Genomic DNA, 20572 nt, shown 5'->3' with positions numbered 1-20572 from the left:
TGTCACCCCCCTTCTTTGTGGCAGCCCCTCAAAAGCCTGTTTTGTGACCTGCCTATCACACTCTTGGGTAAAGCATGTGAGCCATTTCCTCCTTTCAGTGGTCCATGAAAGTACATCTATAGTATGTAGATGCAGATAATAAAGTCGAAAAAAGGTGAACAACATTTTTACAGAACTATAGATACATTGAGGCCAGGGGTGACAAGGAGTGGCTGGGAGGGGAGAGGCTGGGCAAAGCGCCCCTTGACATGAGTGATGTCATTGGCCACATCCACCCAGTCACATGACCACCCAGCCACGCCCACCCAGCCATGCCCACAGAACTGGTTGTTAAAAAATTTGAATCCCACCACTGGCTATAATCCACAAGGCTGTAAATTATAATCCACAAGAGTTCACCAAATTATAATCCACAAAGGCGCACCAAGACCCCAGAATTATATCCAACAAATTATAAATCCCCAAGGAGAAGAGTTGAAGGCTGAAGTACAAAGATCTTCTTTTATCTTATAAGCAACCTCTATTGTTCCCCAGTTCCAGTTGCTCAGTTATTCAGCTGCTAAAATCTATATCCAGTCAAAAGGCTACAGTGTTTACAACTTACACTGTTTCCACTCTCTTTCTCTGTATTTTTCTCTGTAAACAGTTCCCGGGGCAGGCAGCTTATCTAGGTCTTGTGATAGTCTTGTAACAATGTTTCCAATAAGCTGCCCAAGGTCAAATTGTTATTCATACTTTTTTTCCTTTACTTTCTCTCACTTTCCCTCTGGGTCTTTTCCTGGCCAGAAGATGTGGCTGTTGCACTGTTTCTCTTCTACTCCTCTCCTTTAACTTGCTTTGCATAGTTAGATGACCAATCCGATTTTCTTCTTTTGGCATTTATAACATCCAATTAACCAAAACAGTTCAAAGTTCCTATTCATGTCTCTTTCAGCTTTGTGCTTATTCGCTGCTATTTCAGGGGGTGGAAGATCAATAAAACCACCCCCTTTCTTTTTCAGCCCAACTGTCACTCTGCGCCCTGGTGGCGCAGCAGACTAAAGCACTGTTATTAACATCAGATGCCTGCAATTACTGCAAGTTCAAATCACACCAGGCTCAAGGTTGACTCAGCCTTCCATCCTTTCTAAGGTAGGTAAAATGAGGAGCCAGATTGTGGGGGCAATAAGCTGACTTTGTATAAAATATACAAAAGTATGAAGGCTATTGCTTAACGCATTGTAAGCCGCCCTGAGTCTCCGGAGAAGGGCGGCATATAAATAAATAAATAAAAAAAGTCTGTTTCAAAAAGGGGCAATTTTGGCAGAAGTTAAAAAGTTAAAAGGTTCTCACCCAGCCACCACACTGTTCTTCTTCAATCTTTCTTCTTTCTTCTCCTTTCGGGCTGTCACAGCCTTGGATGGTGCACGATGGCCGTCTTTTCTTCCCTGCCGGATTGAGAGCTTCCCCCAGATCAAACAAGGAGTTAGTGCTCTCCTTGTGATCTATGGGAGTCTCCTCTCTTCTTCACCACCCCTCCAGAGTGGCTTAGGTCCATTAGGACCCTCTGGCAAGGGGAATTCAGCAAACTTTTATAGAGCCCTATAGAATAGTGGCCAGATCGCTGTGATGTCAGCTCCGCCCCTCATAAGCAAGCTATTCTTGTTCCTAATATCCTGGGTAGTGGTTTCCTAACTGATAAGGTGCTAGCTTTTGCCTCGCTACGGCTGTGCAGCCCCCCTTCCTATTGCAGAGCAGACTAAAAGAACAAACAGTTTTGTCTCAAGGCAGCACCCCCACTCCCCCACAACCCCGCCTTCTCCTGCAGAGAAGAATAAAAGCAGTTTTAAATCTTTGTCTGAGGCAGCACCCCCACTCCCCCGCGACCCCCCCTCCAAATAAAGAGAGAAGACAGGAAGGAGCAAACCTCTTGTTGTAAGGCAAAGAAATGAAGACAAGAGAAAATGTTTTATGAGAATTCATATTCCTCACTCTCATGTCCATGACATCCACACCTGGGTCCTATCTCCACATATGACCCTTCCACTGACCCCCAGGGCCTCATCTGTACATACATTCCATCATCTGAGCCTTCAATATCTTTTAACATTTTATTTCCTCTCCCCCCAGTATTTCAGCATATATTAAGATTGGTTCAGATTTTTTCATTTAATAATTTTATGTGGAATATTTTAGTACTCATTCTTGTTAAAAAACCTTAATGTGAAAAAACCCAAAGCTGCTAATTGTTAGGGTGGGGACAAAAAATTCAAAAGTAATAGTTTGGCCCAGAAAAAAAAAAGTCTGATTATGTTGTAGAAAGTCAGCACCTAACTCCTAGAAGAATGAAATATTTTGGGAAATATTAAAAAAGCAGATTATATTTCCCTAAAGGAGAAATGGAGAAACATGCTCTTAAATACAGAAAGCAGACTCAGTCTTTCTTAATAGCCCCCAAACAGAAACTGAGGAAGCCAGCTTTTAGAAATGCAGATTTGGTAATCCATTCAAGACAGGATAGTTTGAAACTCCTTGCAGCAAAGCTAACAAAGGCAGAGCGATAGGATTAGAAGCAGGCCCTCACCAAAGATCCAACACAGGACGAAACCCATTAGCCACAATAGGAATTGCCCAACACCCTTTCAGAACACAAGCCCCTTCATTGCATGACCCCCAGAGCAGTCCAAACTTCACCTGGGAGCTCAGATAAACAATAAACCAGAGGTTGACCAGATTAGCTCAGACAAGCACCTAGAATTTGCATTTCCTCTTTTGCCTATAGAGTCAGCTTTGACCCCTACATAACCCCTACATGACCCCCATGGGAATCTGACAACAGCCAATAGAATATTAAAGGACATGTTCTTGCACAGGAACAGGAAGCTCAAATACAAAGCCCAAATAAGGCATAAAACCCAGCTTGGAACTGAACCAGATGGATATTCCTTCGAACAATGTGATAGTGTCATAGAAGTTAAAAGGCCTCTGATCTCTCCCCCCCCCACCTTTTGATAGCCTTCTGATCTGAGGGGCAGCCCCAGAATACATACATGGATGACGTCAAAGAACAGGAATTCCCTCAGGGTAAGAAAGACGCCAGATTCCCTCATAATTAATCCACATGTTATCTCAGGGCAATCTAACAATCCTGGATTTCACACAAGATCAAAGCCCAAATCAGAAGTATCTGCACATCTGCCTAGGAAGGATACATGTTGAAACCAGCACGTATACAAACCACACCTCCTTGCTTACACCAAGAACTAGCCCCCCTATAAAACCAAGCCTTTGCACCTCATTTTCTCTGTAGTCTACCCCTAAAAGCAAATCTTTTTGCTCTTGGAAAATAAATCTTTCTCACAGTATGTCTGGATTTCATCTTTGTTTTGCTCTTGCATCACCTCCAGCTCGTGGAACCCAAAATTATTCTTCTAACATTTGTGCTAGTGCTGAGTTAGGCAGAAGATAAATCAGACTCTAATGGCACATTTCTGTTTGTGAAAAAAAGTTTATACTATACAGTGGCAATAGACTGAAAACATACTGTTGCAGAAGGGATAAACTTGGGAAAGTCACTCTGAGAGTAAGATGGATGGTCTAAATTTCGAAAAATAACCAGATGTAGATTCGTCTACAGAGGAATTGAGCAAAGTAATACAAACTGGGCTAACTTGAACAAATAATGCAGTAACTACAATAAAATTCAATCAGAACAGAGCTGGAAGGGATCTTGGAGGTGTTCTAGTCCAGCCCCCTGCTAAAGCAGGAGACCCTATACCCGTGATGGCGAACCTATGGCACGCATGCCAGAAGTGGCACGCAGAGCCATTTCTCTGGGCACGCGGAGCCATCGCCCGTTGTTCCTCCAGGTTCCGGTGCATCGGCCACCTGGTTTCCATGTGCACGGGCGTGCTGGAAACCGTAAGAGCAGCTGCCCATTGCACATGCGCACTCCAGGAAAATGATCTTCCTGTTTCCAGAGTGCGCATGCGCACCGGCCATCTGGTTTGGTTTCTGGCACGCATGCGCGTGCAAAGACCAGCAACAGGTGCGCGTGCCAAAAGATGCAGAGAGGGGATCCCGGTGGTTGTTTCCTAAGGGAGCAGAGCAAGGTAAGCTGGGGCTTCCTTCCCTCCCTGCCCGTGCAGGCTTCTTGCATGGTCCCAGGTGGTCCGGACCACCGGTGGACCAGCAGCTGGTGAGGGCAGGGTGGTGGTGGGCTGCCTGTGCAGATGACCCCATGGCCACCATCAAAGCCGGCCAAGACGCCCCTCTTGGCTTGCTCCACCAGCCGCGCGGGTCGCTTGGGCTGCATTCCTCCTGCACAGCCGCACCACCCCAGAAGAGCAGCAGCTACGGCAGCTGCAGGGGGAAGGGAAGAGCGACCGGCCAGCTCAAGCGTTTTCGGATGGCAGATCTAGCCAGGAGGAAAGAGAAAGTGAGTCTGCGGAGAAGGAGGAGGAGGGTGCGCGGCTCTGCAATATGCATTTCCAGGGAGGAAAGTGTTTTCGGGCAGCAGCACGGATTCGGGGAGGGGATCGCAGCGCTGCTGTCTGAAAACGCTTGCCGAGATAGCGGCAACAGTGTTTTCAGGTGGCAGCACCTTGCCTTACGCCCCTTGCACAGCACCCCCTTCGCCAACCGAGTCCTGACCTCCACACTTCCCCAGGCTGCTTCTGGAATCAGGCTCCGACCGAGGCAGCAAAGGTGCAGGGGACTTGCTGGGAAGCCCAGCACCCAGAAGGGAGGAGCCCAGGCAAGGGTTTGGGGTCGCAGCAGAATGAGCAACCAAAGCCCATCTCCGCCGGTGCGCCTGCCTCTCCCCCCACTTCTCAGAAGAAGAACCGCTTGCTGACCCTGGGCACCCGAGGGAAGCGCCGGGTGACTATTTTGAAAGGGGTGGGAGCGGTTTATGCAAGCTGCAGGGTAAGTGCATTGCATTTCAGGCGGCAGCTGGTTCCAGCCTGCGCTGCCACCTAAAAATTCTTTCCTCCCTTCCTTTATGCAAGCCACGAGATACAGCCTGAGCCTCCTCGATCAGGGTGCCTCTCTGGAAATTGCTGCCCGGCCTGGCCCGGGTGTTTGGAAAAACAGTACACTGCTGGAAGGGGAAGGGGAGAGGAGGAGGAGGGGTATTACCCAGAGGCCAGCTGGCAGATAAAAGCTGCAAGGCGCTGCCGTAGTTCTTTTGGGTGAGCTGTCCCTGCGCGGCTCTCAGGTCCCTGCCCAAACTGGCCTGGAAGCGGCACGTCACCTTGCACCATCGAGTGAGGCAGCGGCTGCTCTCACCGGTAACTGAGCCTGCAAATTGGCGTGGTGAGCTCAGTTACCAGTGAGAGCAGTTACCCGCCGCCTCGCTTGTGCCTTCTCAACCAAACTGCCGGGTGTTGCTCTGGTTCTTTCCGCCATAGCCGTGCAGCCTTTTCTTCAAATTCTAGCTATGCCTTGGCACTCGCAACCACGGCAGCCCACTACTGCAGTTCCCCTCGCTCCAACCAGCAGCCTCTGCTCGTGTCAAGGAGCCAGCAGCTGGGTGGGAGGAGGACAAACACGGGCGCAAGGTGACGCGCCGCTATCAGACCAGTCCGGCCAGTGGGTAGGTGAGCAGGCAGCCCTCAGAGAAGAGCACTGCACTGGGTGACACATCTCCCAGTTGCGGGCTGCATGCAGGGCCCGAGGCGGAGGGGTGAGCTTCCCCGGCTGGTGCATGGCGCTGCCGAGGTGGCGTGGCCAAGAGCGCTGCCGCTGGCTGGGGAATGGCTGTCTCGCCAGGGAACGGGCCGGTAACTGGTTGCCTTCCGGTAAGAGGCACGCTGGCCCTCTTGGAAAAAGTGGGGGCGCATGCATGGGGGGCCCGCACGTGCGCAGTGTGGGGTGCACGTGTGCACGTGTGCATGCGCAGTGCGGGGTGCATGCGCATGGGGAGCATGGTGGGGGTCATGCATGCATGCGCAAATGGGGGTGCCCATTGCATTATGGGTGCTGGCACGCGAGAGTGCGAGAGCGCTTTCGCGCTCAGACTTTTGGCACACAACGCCAAAAAGGTTCGCCATCACTGCCCTACAACTTCTGGAGGCAAGCTGTTCCACTGGTTAATTGTCCTCACTATTAGAAAGTTTCTCCTCAATTCCAGGTTGCTTCTCTCCATTAGTTTCCATCCACTGTTACTTGTCTTGCCTTCTGGTACTTTGGAAAATAAGTTGACCCCCTCTTCTTTGTGGCAGCCCCTTAAATACTGGAATACTGATATCAAGTCACCACTAGTCCTTTTCTCTAGACTGGCCAAACCCAATTCTTGCAATCATTCTTCATATGTTTTTTTTAAAAAACAAATTTTATTGGTTTTTTTCTTTTCTCCTCTCCCACCTTCACCCACATCTTTCTTTCTTTTTTTGAACAGAGTGTTGGTTGTTTCTTATCTTATACAATTAGTCAAATTCAAATACATTTTATTCAATTACAATTTTTGTCAATATCATCTTCCCCCCCTTTCCTTTTTTTGAATATACCTCAGTATTTCTATACTTGCATATATAAAATTCTTCATATGTTTTTGTCTCCAGGCCCTTAATCATGTAGGTTGCTCTTCTTTGCACTTTTTCCAAAGTCTCAACATCTTTTTTGTAATGTGGTGACAAAAACTGGATGCAGTATTCCAGGTGTGATCTTACTAAGGATTTATAAAGTGGTACTAATACTTCATCTGATTTTGATTCTATGCCTCTGTTTATACAGCCCAGGGTTGTATTAACTTTTTTGGCTGCTGCTGTACACTACTGGCTCATATTTAAGTGATCATCCACTTAGGACTCCAAGATCCTCCTCACAGTTACTGTTTTTGAGCCAGGTTTCACCTAATCTATACTTGTACCTTTGGTTTTTCCTGCCTAGGTGTAAAACCTTGATTTTCTCACTCATGTGCTCTTTTTGCCCAGGACCTCAAACCAAATGGTCCTGTTCACCATTTAAACCATCTTTCCAAGCAGTCTCCATGTTTCCAGTGTCTTTCTTCCCACTTGGAACTGAACCCAGATGGACATTTCTTCCAACAATTTGGCACCCCAGATGGGACTCCAAGCTAACCTGACCAATGGACCTGTCCCAGGTAAACCTGCCTTGCTGGCAGCAGACCCATTAAGTCTGTGGGTGAGTTTTCCTGGATCTTGGCCATTTGGAACAAAGGTTTGAAAGGGGTTTTGAGTGTTGGGCTCAAAGGCTGCTCGGAAAGAAGGTGAGTACCTCTAAATTTTAACTTTTAAAGCCCAGAAAAGTGTGGGAAATGTGTGTATGCCTGTGTGTGAGTGAGAGGGCCCTTCTCTCAATCACAATTGGATCTTGCTTCCTTTGTGTGTACTACCAAAAGAGCCTGGAAAGTATAGGGGTCAGGCCAGAGCACAGGACCTTCTGTTAGGGAAAGGAGAGAGTGTGTGAGAAAATGGAATGGAAAAGTGAATGAGAGAGGGTAACCAGCTGGGAAATCACTGAGCAAAGCCCTGTGTTAGGAGGTACCTGTACTCAACTGCTTAGAAAAAGCAGCAGGTCCTCCCAGATCCCCGAGGGTCTGAAAATTGACGGCTGTGTTAGGAGGTGTCTGTACTCATCTGTGTAGGGTGCAGCAGGTCCTCCCAGGCCCCTTTTTGGTCTGAAAACTGACGGCTGTGTTCCCTGGAAAGGGAGTGCCCGGACTCTGAGGGAACCAGAGTCCCCACAGATTCTTTTTTTTATCTGAAAACTGGCGGCTGTGGCCCGGCTAAGTCAAAGTGAACCCCACATCTGAGAGGGAACATGGGAAGTGTCATCCCCAACACGCAACTGCGTGTCGGGGCTGCCATTCCGGTGGGTGCGGAGGTTCTGGCAGAGCTGCAGCTCCCATGGCACCCTGGCTCCTCAGCTTACCTCCTGGCCACCAAGCAATGTGAAGATCCCTCTGTCAGCACTTCAACTCCCTCCTTGCCTGCCTCTTTGTCATCTCTTGGCCTGGCAGCAAGCTTTCTGAATGGACTGGACAGAAAGTGCAGCTGGGAGCTGCTGACTGAGCAGCTGTTGGGGGAGGCTGAGAGGCTGAGAGACTGAGGGTCACAGAGAGGTTTGGAAATGGCTGTAATGATGGCTAATCTGGAGGAGTAGCCAGCGAGCTGGGAGCATGCGGGAGTAATGCCTAATTGCAGTATCTAAGGGAACAATGATTAATGAGTGGGGAGGAGCCGGGTTAAGGGTCACCTGGGTGATAAAGCTTTATAAGGTGGTGGGGAGCACAAAGCATTAGCTCCAACAAAAACTTCCTGTATTGATTTATGGATGTTAGTTCGTGCCGGTAAAGGATTCAAACCATCATTTATGTGTGTGGAGTTTTCTTTATACAGAGGAACCTGACAGTAAGATGTAGCTTGAGGGTAGTGATAGGAACCCCCTAGGAGATTTAGGAAAAAGATGTGAGCAAATTGTGTAAAGAGTGGGCTTTGCTCAGGGACAAGATGAAGCTGGAAAACCAATTTGGCTAAATAAAGGTACTTAAAAGAAAAGGGAAAATGTTGGGGTTTTTGTTTGTTTGTCTGTTTGTTTCTCTCTCTTCCTCTCTGTCTTCCATGAAACCACGTGGTATGTTTGTTAAGATTTGTGCCTTCCCTAATTTAACTGAGATTTATGGTGGGAATGACCAGTGTGTGTGTGTGTGTGTGTGTGTGTGTAAACCTGAGAGTTCTGTTTTCCTCTCCTTTTCTCCTTGTTTGTGTGTGTGTGTGTGTGTCAAAGTCTTTGTGTTCCCTCGAGGTAAATGTAACTCTTAAATGTCTCTGATCCCTAGGAAAAAAATAATAATATTAAATTGTTAGAAATAATGTTGAATTAAGCAATGGAAATGCCTTCACACTGAGCTTGCCTGGCCAGCAGAACAGGGTGAAATTTTCTTCCCTCTGTGTACTTTTAAGAACAGCCCAAGGTTATTAAGTTAATTTACAGGAAAATTTCATTCTTACATTTACTGTGGTTTCATCTGTCCATCCTTTTTCTGAAGCATGTGAATCCAGTTTTTTTCCCCTCATCTGTGATGTCCCCATTTTGTTATAACTGGTCTATCTGTTTAATAACTGCAGTACTGATTTTTTTCCCCTCAAACTGCCTGTAAGCTATCTACCCACCCCCACTTCATCCCCCCCATCTCTAATCCTTTTACAATGCCTTTCCTGGGAAGATTGCCCACAAAGGGGCGAGGGGGCCTTGTTCTCATGTCTTTCAGCCCTGCACAGATGACTCTGCAACCTGTAGAAGCAGATCATGCTGATCCAGATGCTGCCTCCAGAAGAGACGTTCCATCCATTTGAGCCAGAAATTGGGTTTGGGTCCAGCCATCCACCTGAAAGCCATCACAGCAACCAGAGTGGAGCAGGCCTTCCCAAGCCTGACTGACCACCCTTACCACCAAACCAAGACTAATGCCACCCAGCAGACATGAAAGAAAGGACCCTGAGATGGACAAGTAAAAACTAAAAGACTTTTTTCAATCCCCAGAAGACAGCTGGAAAGACTATGGGGGAGGGTGGAAATTCATTGTAAGGTTTTCTTTCTTTGCTTCATTCACAATTGTAACTGATCAGTTAAATGGATCTTTTCTTTTATGTACACTGAGAGCATATGCACCAAGACAAATTCCTTGTGTGTCCAGTCACACTTGGCCAATAAAAAATTCTATTCTATTCTATTCTATTCTATTCTATTCTATTCTATTCTATTCTATTCTATTCTATTCTATTCTATTCTATTCTATTCTATTCTATTCTATTCTATTCTTTTTCCCACTTGGAACTGAACCCAGATGGACATTTCTTCCAACAATCCCAATTTCCTCCCTGCGGTTTCACTTGGCGACAGCTCTGAACCTGAATTCTTCTAAATTAGCATTTAGCTCCATTTTATTAAGAGAAAAAATATTGCAAACATTTATGCTACACCTACCAGGCTACTCTCTTTTGGAATAAGCAATGTCATGCATATATAGGAAAGTAAACCAAATAAATTAAAAACATAAGAAAAAAAGAATATGAAACTAGCTAGATCTAATTTACACTAACATCATTCATTCATTCATCCATCCATATATTGCTATCCTTGCAAACCATCCCTGCTCCCATTATTGTACTGTATATCCAAACACCAATTCCTACATTATCTTTTATGCTGTTTACTTCAGTTAAACCCTTAGTGTTACCCTTCAGGGTCGAGCAGAATGCTCCAGCACTGAACATGAGGGAACATATGCATCTGTCATTCATAGACGGTTGCATAGCTGTTGCATTCATATGTCTGCGAACTTTAACATTTTGGCTAGGGGGCACTCAAACAGCAAAGCACAGAACAGGAAGCCAGTTCAACCAATCAGCATGCAGGATGTGCACCTCTGCACAATGTGCAGTTGAGATTTGGAAGGTGTTTACAACGTAGGCATGTGGCAATGGCTACAGACAGTTGCGGGCAAGTCTAAATCAGCCTTACCTCTCAGCCCATTCACTCTTCCTTTATATACAGTATTTGTTTTGCAAATTTATCTTTATATATTCTTGGTCACTGAAAATGGAGCCAACAGGCAAAGGTTAACTCCACTTTTAGTCCAAACGCAGAGCTTAAATGTCTGCATCTAGTGGAAGGAACCTGTTCCAATTTCGTCTTAACTCTCCCACTGGTAAAGAAGAGATAATTTTTTCCCCTAAGGTCTATCTGGACCAAGAAGGAACATTCAGCACCCGGTGTCAACCGTCCCATTGGTAAATGCAGCAAAAGAAACCCCTGGGACATTATTTGACCAAGAGTATAACTTTACTGATAATTCCACATAGGCACAGAAGTAGCAAAGCCAGTTCTAAAATTTTCATGCGAAAACCAGCATAGGTAAAAACCCTTTTTTCCCTGCACCTCCCCATGGTTCATTGTCCACCATTTAATTGCATTCATTTTGTTTTGGGAACATTCTGAGCACCTCAGAGTTTTCCCAGCATTTGACCTTGGGGTGTTGGGACTGTCCCAGTCTGCATCGGCTCACTTGCATTCCTCAATTCCCTCCCAAGCCTCCTTTGCATTCCAATATTTTCCCTCTCCACTCCCTGTTTCTGTTGTCTGGTTGTGAGTAGGGGCACATAGCAAGTCAGCCATGACACCCAGTTTCTAATAAAAGTACAAAGGAGATAATATAATAGAAGTGTAAAGGAAGCAGTCACAGAAGGGGCTGAAAGCAGAAAGTCCTCCAATTTTTATCCTTGCCCCACTGGGGTCTGTATTCCCACCATTTCTGCTCTTAGCAAGCAGGATTTTTTTCACTAAAAACTGTGTCACAGGTTCCAGATGGTATTACCTAGAACAACATTCCCCAACCTTTCTGGGTTGGTGGCCCGGTGCAGGGGGGGAGGGAAAGGAGGGAGAGGAGATGGTTTTGTGCCTGGGGCAGGTGTGAGTGCACAGTTTCATTTGTGTGAGTGGGGCTGCACGTGCCAGTGCCTGCTGCTTGTATGAGTGAGGCTGTGCGCACCAGTACCTGCCACTCATGCAAGTGGAGCTGTGTGCGCATGCGTGCTCACCCACTGCTGGCGTGGCCCGGTTCAGAATGAGCCGTGGCCCAGGGGTTGTGGACCGCTGAACTAGAGGGATGGCAACAGAGGGAGTTGGCAGGAATAGCAAAGAAACCTTTTGCTTCTGTTTGCAGCATGGTTTTGTGATACACAGGCCCTCTAATGGCCAAATGGTTCATGCTTTATAGTTCACTGGGTTTAAGGGACTTCTGACAAGAGGCCTGTGAGGTTTAAACTGAACCCTAGAGAACACTAACTTTGGGGGTCTGTTTAATAGATTCCTACTCCTTCTACCAAAGAATTCTAGATCTGTTTTTTTCACAAATGGCAATGGGAACATCTAGATATAACACGCTACAGTGGTGGGATTCAGCCGGTTCTCACCGGTTTGGCCGAACCCCTTGTTAACTTTTTGCACAGTTTGGGGAACCGGCTAATCCCACCACTGGCTGGTCCCGCCCCCTCCCCGCCCCACTCCTCCTTATCTCACCTCGCCACCTTGGCCACTCGCCAAGAGTCATGCCTGCGGCCCAGCTGCTCTCTGGCTGCTCTGGCTCCCTCTCTCACTTTCCTGCCTTCGCCGCTCGCCTAGACCATGTGGCGCCAGTGGCCCGGGCCCAGCTGCTCTCCCCTCCTCGCCCGCTTGCCTGCCTTCGCTGCTCGCCCGGACCATGCGGTGGCCAGGCCCAGCTGCTCTCCCCTCCTCCCCTTGCTCTTCTTCCCTGGCCAGGCAGCCTCTCTCCCCCTTTCCAACCTCCCTGGGAGAGCCGTGTGATGCCACGAAACGCGAGGCCCTCCTGGATGGCTGCCTCACTCGCATAAGGTTGCATGACCTCACTGGTGGTCATGTGACTGGGTGGGTGTGGCCAAGTCGACATCACTTCTTTGCCCTTATGACCTACAAAAAGAAAATATACCAATTATTTTGTGCATTTAATACTTAAATAAGAATAAACAAAGTAAACAAGAGGTACACAAATACTTACATAAGAGCAATAAAAGTGTTGTCTTTGACGTCATTTCTTTGCACCAATGATAATAATGACCTACAAAAAGAAGATATACCATGATATACAAATTTAACCATTTAATACTTAAATAAGAATAAAAGAAGTACACAAAACAATAAAAGAGGTACACAAATACTTACATAAAAGTGTTAGTCGTCTTTAACTTTAAGATGTTTCCACATCATTTTTTCAGTGGCACTCTCCTCACTTCCACTTTTCTTGAACTTGATTCTCAGATCATTGGTTGAGCAATGGTGTTCTCTGAACCACCTTTTCACTGCAGGAATAGGGTTCCATTTTGGAAGAGGTAGGCCAGTAACACTGATAGTCATGAGGTTGTTTAAATTAGAAATGGTTAGGTGACTTCTGCTCTCTGAACATTTGAAGTTCATTTTCAAAAAACCCATTTCCGCTTCAAAACTTACAGCAATTGTTCTGACAATATCTTTTGCTTTTTTAATACTGTCAGGAATTGCATAGTTCTTCGAATCTTTTAACACATTCTCCACAAAATCTCTATAGTCGTTGATGTTAATGTTGTAATTGAAAATGTCACCAAATGTGCGCAGTTGTTCTTCAGCTGCTGTCCATGGAACTACTACTTCTGCAAAATCCCAGTACTCTGGCACCAAAAAATGTAGAAATTATAATTTATTCATGGTGTCTTGCAATTGGCTACCTGTTTTTAAATGTTCACAGTCCATCAGTCTTTTCTGCAAATTTGTTATGATACTTTCTAAAAGTCTTTCCCGATGAAGTCCAACAAATCGATGATTTTCTAAAACGTTTGTATTTTTGAAGGTTTCTGAAGTAATTAGTCCATCAACTTTTCTTTCGTATGGACCCTTTCCCTTTGTAAGCAGTTCAAATGCTTTCATTGATCTTCTCACCAGTTTTTCAGCCTTTATGATGTCCGTATTGCTTGCTTGCAGTGCAGTTGAAAGAAGTGAGATTTCTTCCAGAATATCAATCATCAATGCCAAATCATTTTAAAAATATTTATTTTCCAGACGGGCAGCCATACCTGAGTATTTTGTATTTGCATGAAAATACTGATGTAGCACAGGATAAGCATGCCACACAGCTACGGTTGCCCTTAAACTACAGGCAGCCCATCTTGGCCCAATAACTCTACCAATCTTTACGATGTTAATGTCAAGTTCTTCGGATATTTCGTCAAGTTCAATTCAGTTCTTATTGGATTGCTGAAAAATACAGCATATTTTATCAATAAATATTTTGAAATTATTTATGTGCTTTATTTCCTTTATGGTGTCATCTAAAACAAGTTGGAGGCGATGGTTCAAGCAGTGCCATATGATGATGTTTGGAAACTCTTTTTCTAGTGCTCACTCCAGATTTTCTCCCAAGCATCATCAGAGCAAAACACTATTAAAGTTTTTTGTAGGTAGTTCTGGGTAAACCCAACCTTACGTAAACTTTCCAGAACTGCAGAACATATTGTCTCTACATCTTGTTTCTTCAATTCAACAAGCTCGACAAAAATTGTTGGTGGGTCCTTTGAGTCCTCAACTTTTATGAAAACTATCAAAACTGGTTTGCAGGATACTGTTGAGGCTTCGTCAATGATCAAACATATTTTCAGATTCTGTGAAATGATGCTGGTAAACATTTTGGTTTTAATTTGGTTTGCAATGCACTCAACTATTTTCACAACTGTTGGCCTTGAATGCAATCCTATTCCCAGATCTAATCCATTTTCAGTTTGCAATTCTATCAATTCTTCTATGCTTGAAATTGGTCTACATGCTTTTGCCAGGCTGTAAACAGTTTTGAACATTTTAGAAGTGGTGCCATATTGCTTTTCAGAAATCTTGTCCATTGCTTTTGTTATGACTTCCTGCTCCACTTGTTTTATGTTGTCTCTACAAATGGTGTGCGATTTCAATGTGAAATGTTCTCTCATTTTCTTTCTTAGAGATGCCTGCTGCACTTCCTTATTTTTCCCAGCTGCCTCAATCTTGAAATGCTTCCATTCTTTGGACACATGAACACTGCTCTCAATTGTGAAGTCATGTTTTGCACAGTACTTGCAACCTAATTTCTTGTTTGAAACTTCCAATCCCTCATACTTCTCTTGGAAGTTGCTGTACTGTTGCAATGTCCAGCAGTCAGGAAGAATGCTTCCAATTTCGGGCTCGGGTGACTCAATACTTGACTTGCTGCTTTCTCTGAGTCCAGGTTCAAGTGGTGGAAGTGGTGGTGCTTGGGTTGGTTTTGGATCATCCTGGGTCAATTCTGATGGTTGTTGTGCCACTTTTGGTTTCTTGGCCCAGAAACCGATCAAAGTCTGTTGCCTTTTCATCCTTCCTGTTAAAGGCTGCTACTGCAAAAGGAAAAAAAGGAGCTTTGTTAGCTGAGGACACACAATGTAAAAGCACACAAAATGGCCCCTGCAACAAGCAGGAACCTCACAGAGTCACAAAGAGGTCAAAAACCAACTTTCGAAAAAAAAACCTTCCGGTTTGGCGTCGCGGCGAGACAGTCAGGGAAATAGCGGGTTCTGATGAGTGCCGCGAAAACCCTGGCTGCCGAACCGCCGCCGATGGGTCTTCGGACCGGAACCGTCCTGCAGGGAAGATGAAAAAGGAGGGACACCTCAGAAGACCAAGAGGAACAGGCAAGTTCCTCGGAGGTCAGAGGGAATCCTCTATGAGTCGGCAGTGGGGGGCGGCAGCCATGGCGGCTGCCACGAAGCTGTGACAACCGGGCTAAGAGATGTGCTGGAGGAAAGTGGATTGAAACAAAGCTCTTTGAAGCCGGGTGAGTGACAACCAACCCAGGCTTGTAACAACGCCTAGAGCAATATTACTATCTATAAGACCCGAAGCCATAAAACAGCGGCTGAATAACAAAGGGGCTTTGGAAAGTTTAAAATGCAACTTTAAAGAGACAAACACCCGATAAACAACAAACTCTTGGAAAGAACTAATGGAATTAAATATCGAGATATGGTGAAAAGATTGGATACTTCAAAATTTGAATTGGATTTTAAAAAAGAAGACTTGATATTTTTAAAACAAAAAAAGGAGAGTAAACAAATTGGACTGTTACATAATTGCAATAAAATGGATGAGCATGACTAATGGAAAATGTGGATTGTAGAGGGACACCTTCTGGTTTAAAAAGGAACATTGCAACTCATCTTTGTCATGGAAAATTTTGAACTTTACAGATAACTAGTCATGGGACTTGTGGAGGAGGTCTTTCTTCTTGTCTGCAGGCAGCTTGACTTTGGTGAAAAGAAAAGGAAATTATAACGGAACTCCTATAATTGAAACAACAATAACAACTGGCACAGGAATAAAAGAAGGATTTAGCGCAGGATCAAGAGAAGGGAACTTGATGCATTTTATCTGGAATAAAAATAAGAAAAAGATTTAATATGACATATGGAGGACAAATTTGATGACTTTGAAAATGGAAGGAAATATACGTTAGCAGGCGAGGAAATGAAGAAATAAGATATACACGACTGGAAAAAGAAAAAAGAAGATTAAAACAATGTGATTAAAAATAAAATAATGTATAGGTGGATAGTAATAATAAAAAGGAGGTTTTTATAGAAATACAAGAGAAATTAAGCAAGTTAAAAGAGATTTATAAATATATTCAAAGATACGTTTTAAGTAAGAACCATGTCTCATTGTTAAAGTGTTATGATAAAGGATAAGGATAAATATGATTAACTGGAAATAAGCAATGTATAGATGGATGGAAACAACAAAGAAAGGATTATGTAGGAATTAATAGTTAAACTAACTATGATTATGCTGTGTTTAACAGCCAAAAAAATAAAAATGGTTATGCTGTGTTTAACAGCCCAAAAACAAAAATGGATATGCTGTGTAACAGCAAAAAAACAAAAATGACTATGCTGTGTTTAACAGCCAAAAAATAAAAATTGTTATGCTGTGTAACAGCCCCCCCAAAAAATCTAAAAATGATTATGTTGTGTTCAACAGCCAAAAACAAAAATGGTTATGCTGTGTTTAACTGCCAAGAAATAAAAATGATTGGTTTAACAACAAAGAAAAATGAGGTAGGGTAGTCAAAATAAGGAGGAGTATGTTGAGATTAACAGTAAAAATGAAATGAATAAACTGGGTTTAACAACAGAAACAAAGATGATAATGTAGAGTTTAATAGTAAAAAGAAAATGTTTATGTTGGAATTAAATATTTTTTTGAATGCTTATAACAACTGTAATGATTCATATTTTGAAAATGTATCCATCTAAGCAAAAGAAAGAGAAAAATGGAATGATATTTGATTAGGATTTAAGATTTAAGTAACGGTTTTTTGGGGATAATGGCATAGTTAAATGGTTAGAATTGAGGGAAATAACTGAATAAAATATTAAGTTGTGTTAATTGAAAATTAAGATTTGTTAGTGATTTGTATCAATCTGTGACCGGATCAATGCTTCGTTTTGGAAAAGATATGTTTTATGTTTATGTTTTAAAAAATAATAAAAAAATGTCAGGTGTGCCTCCTTTCAATACTCAAGAAAGAAAAACCCAGACTCCATTTTCATAGAGAAAGGTACTTTTACTGAGTATGAACTGAATGCAACCATAGAAAAGCAAGATCTGAAGCATAGGCGTGAAAATCACATATAGAAAGCATCCCCTCCCAACTGTCCAGCGTAAATCATCCAATCCACAGGTCCTTCAGGGGTCATGTGGGAGCACACGTCTGGCAGGGTCATCCTCTTGGTATGCCCCGACCGTTGACCTTGAAACAAAGCAACTTCAAAGAAAGAACTGCAGCAAAGATTCATGTTCGTTTTCCTCCAGCACACTTCCCCCACCAAGAATCCCCCTAGCTCCCCCTCCCACATTTCCATGGCAGCCGAGCAAGTAAGCATCGAAAGAGCAGAGGCTGACATTCGGCCCCCCTGCAGAAGAGACATTATTCCTGTAAGAGATAAAAGGGAGATAAACATACAATATAGACACAAATTAAGGTTTATCAGGATATTTGGTGTGAAACAATTGCACTTGCTTTGGCGCTCGAACATCTCGTTTATTTACCCATTCAGCTTTAGAGAGTGGGAAATGTTTCCAGGCCACCAAATACTGCACCTTACCACGATGCTTCCTAGAATCCAAGATCTCTTTGACCTCAAAATGCTGTTCTCCTTCAATCAGAATGGGGACAGGAGGAGGTTCTTGGTCTGGATGTAAAGGGGACGAATGTTCCGGTTTCAGTAAGCTGACATGGAATATCGGATGAATTCGTCTTAAATTTTTTGGCAACTCCAATTGTACCGTGACTGGGTTAATGACCCGAACTACCGGAAAAGGGCCCACATATTTGGGTCCCAGCTTTTTAGACTTTTGGGTAGTTTGCAAGTATTTGGTGGAAAGGTAAACCATATCACCAACTTTATAAGCCCGTGCCTGACCCCTTTTCTTATCGGCCTGGGCTTTATGAGCTCGATGCGTTTCATCGAGTGCCTTACGAGTTACTGACCAAGTGCCACGTAGTTGTTCGATCCAATCAATCAGAGAGGGGTTTTGTGGATTCTCTTGGGGCAACTCTGGAATTGGCACAAAATCTTGGCCGGAGGCCACCTTGAAAGGGGTGAACCCTGTGCTGCTATGTATGGAGTTATTATAGGCCACCTCTGCAAACGGCAATAAATCTGCCCAGTTATCTTGCTGATAATTTATATAACATCTCAGATATTGTTCCAATATGGAATTGGTTCTCTCACAAGCCCCATTTGTCTGAGGATGGTGGGCGGAGCTTAATCCCTGGGCGGTGCCTATTAATGCTAGGAACTCTTTCCAAAAATGGGAGGTAAATTGAACACCCCTTTCAGAGATTATATGTTTTGGAGCACCATGTAACCTGTACACATGGTGGACAAACATTTTCGCAAGTGTTTTTGCGGAAGGGATCTTGGGACATGGAATGAAATGCATTTGTTTGGAAAACAAATCAGTAACCACTCAAATAACTGTGTTCCCCCCCACTTTCGGGCAATTCTACAATAAAATCCATGGAGATCTCTTTCCAAGGGGCATCTGGTCTGGCAACACTCTGAAGCAGACCAGGCGGCTTCCCTGGAGGTCTCTTGGCTAAAGCACACACGGGGCAGCTGGCCACATATGCCTCAATGTCTGTCTTGAGTGCGGGCCACCAGAATTGTCGTTTGACTAGATGTAGTGTTTTGACAAAACCGAAATGGCCAGCAACTTTGGCATCATGAGCGTGTTGTAACACTGTGGCTCTGAGACTGGCGGGAACATATAACTTGGCTCCCACCCAAGCCAGACCATCTCGAAGTGTACACTCATTCGTCGGTCTTTAGAGCTTCTTGTAGTTGCTTAGACAAATCGATAGAGCTGGATCTGCCTTTGCCTGCGCTCTAGTAGCTACTGGTACAGCCAACTTTGTTGAGGGGATAATTGGCCGGATCACCTCCTCTCTAGCACTATTGTATTGCGGCAGTCTCGAAAGGGCATCCGCCATAAAGTTCTTCCCTCCAGGAAGGTAGCGCAGGGAGAAATTAAATCGTTTGAAGTGATGAGCCCAGTGGACTTGCTTTGGGGATAGTTTACGTGGCGTTTTCAAAGCTTCCAAGTTTTTGTGGTCAGTCCACACCTCAAAGGGGTGCTTAGCTCCTTCAAGGAATTGTCTCCATGTTAACAGTGCCCAACGAACTGCAAAAGCCTCCTTCTCCCATATGGCCCATCTCCTCTCGGTCTCCATCAGCCTACAAGAGGTATAGGCACAGGGTTGCAGCTTTCCTTCTGCATTCGTTTGCAGAAGTACTGCCCCTACTGCTACATCACTGGCGTCATCCTGCACAACAAAAGGCTCTTCCATGTCTGGATGCTTAAGGACTGGTTCAGCAGCAAACAATCGTTTTAGTTTTTCAAATGCTGCCTGACAGTCCATAGTCCATTCGAGGGGCCTGGAGGGCTTTGGTTTTACTCCTCCTTTTGTCTTCAAAAGATTTGTAATCGGCAGAGCGATTTTGGCGAACGAGGGGATGAACTGTCTATAGAAGTTAGCAAATCCCAGGAAACTCTGTAGTTGTCTGCGGGTGCATGGTGGGGCCCATTCCAACACTGCCCGGACCTTTTCTGGATCCATCTCTATTCCCTCATGTGAGATGCGGTACCCCAGATAGTCAATTGTGTTTTGGTGGAATTCGCACTTTGAGAGTTTGGCATAAACTTCAGCAGCCCTGAGTTTTTTCAGGACGGTCCTCACCAATTTCACATGGTCATCCATGTTCTCGGTGTAGATAAGAATGTCATCCAAGTAGACCAGCACCCCCTTGTACAGGTGTTCATGCAGTACTTCGTTGATTAATTGCATGAACACAGCAGGGGCTCCTTGCAGTCTGAAAGGGAGTACCCGAAACTGGAAACATCCCAGCGGGCAGTTAAAAGACGTTTTCCATTCATCCCCTTCCTTAATACGGACTTGGTAGTAGGCGTCTCGTAAATCTAATTTGGTGAAAATTTTCCCCTTGCCTAGGTGGGCTAGCATGTCCTTCATGAGCGGCAGGGGGTAGACATTTTCTACGCAAATAGCGTTCAGGTTTTTGTAGTCAACTACTAAGCAAAAGGACCCATCTTTCTTCTCCCGGAATAGTCCCGGTGCTGCTACCCTCGGCCTGGCCGGTTGGATAAAACCCCATTCTAGATTTTTGTCAATAAAGTTCCGTAGTTCCCCGAGCTCCCGGGGTAGATTTTTGGCTTAGGGAGTTTTACCCCAGGAAGTATTTCAATGGTACAGTCTGTTGGCCTGTGGGGGGGCAGCATGTCTGAGGCCTTCTCACTGAAAACCTCCCGGAGGTCCCAATACTCCTTTGGAATCTTCTCCTCCCCCTCAATGTGGTCTGTTGCCATTGCCGCCCCCTCGTTTTTCACTCCGTCCCCCAAATGGTGTTCTTCCCTGCCTTTTCCTGGTTTCTCGGAGCGAATGCGCAAAACTCCCGTCCTCCAGTTTACGCGTGGGTTCCATTTACAGAGCTAAGGCAGT

This window comes from Pituophis catenifer, unplaced genomic scaffold (assembly GCF_029215685.1).
Source record: "Pituophis catenifer annectens isolate HBS135680 unplaced genomic scaffold, rPitCat1.0.hap2 SCAF_5, whole genome shotgun sequence".
In the NCBI taxonomy this organism is placed as follows: Eukaryota; Metazoa; Chordata; class Lepidosauria; order Squamata; family Colubridae; genus Pituophis; species Pituophis catenifer.
This window is presented reverse-complemented; position numbering follows the sequence as displayed.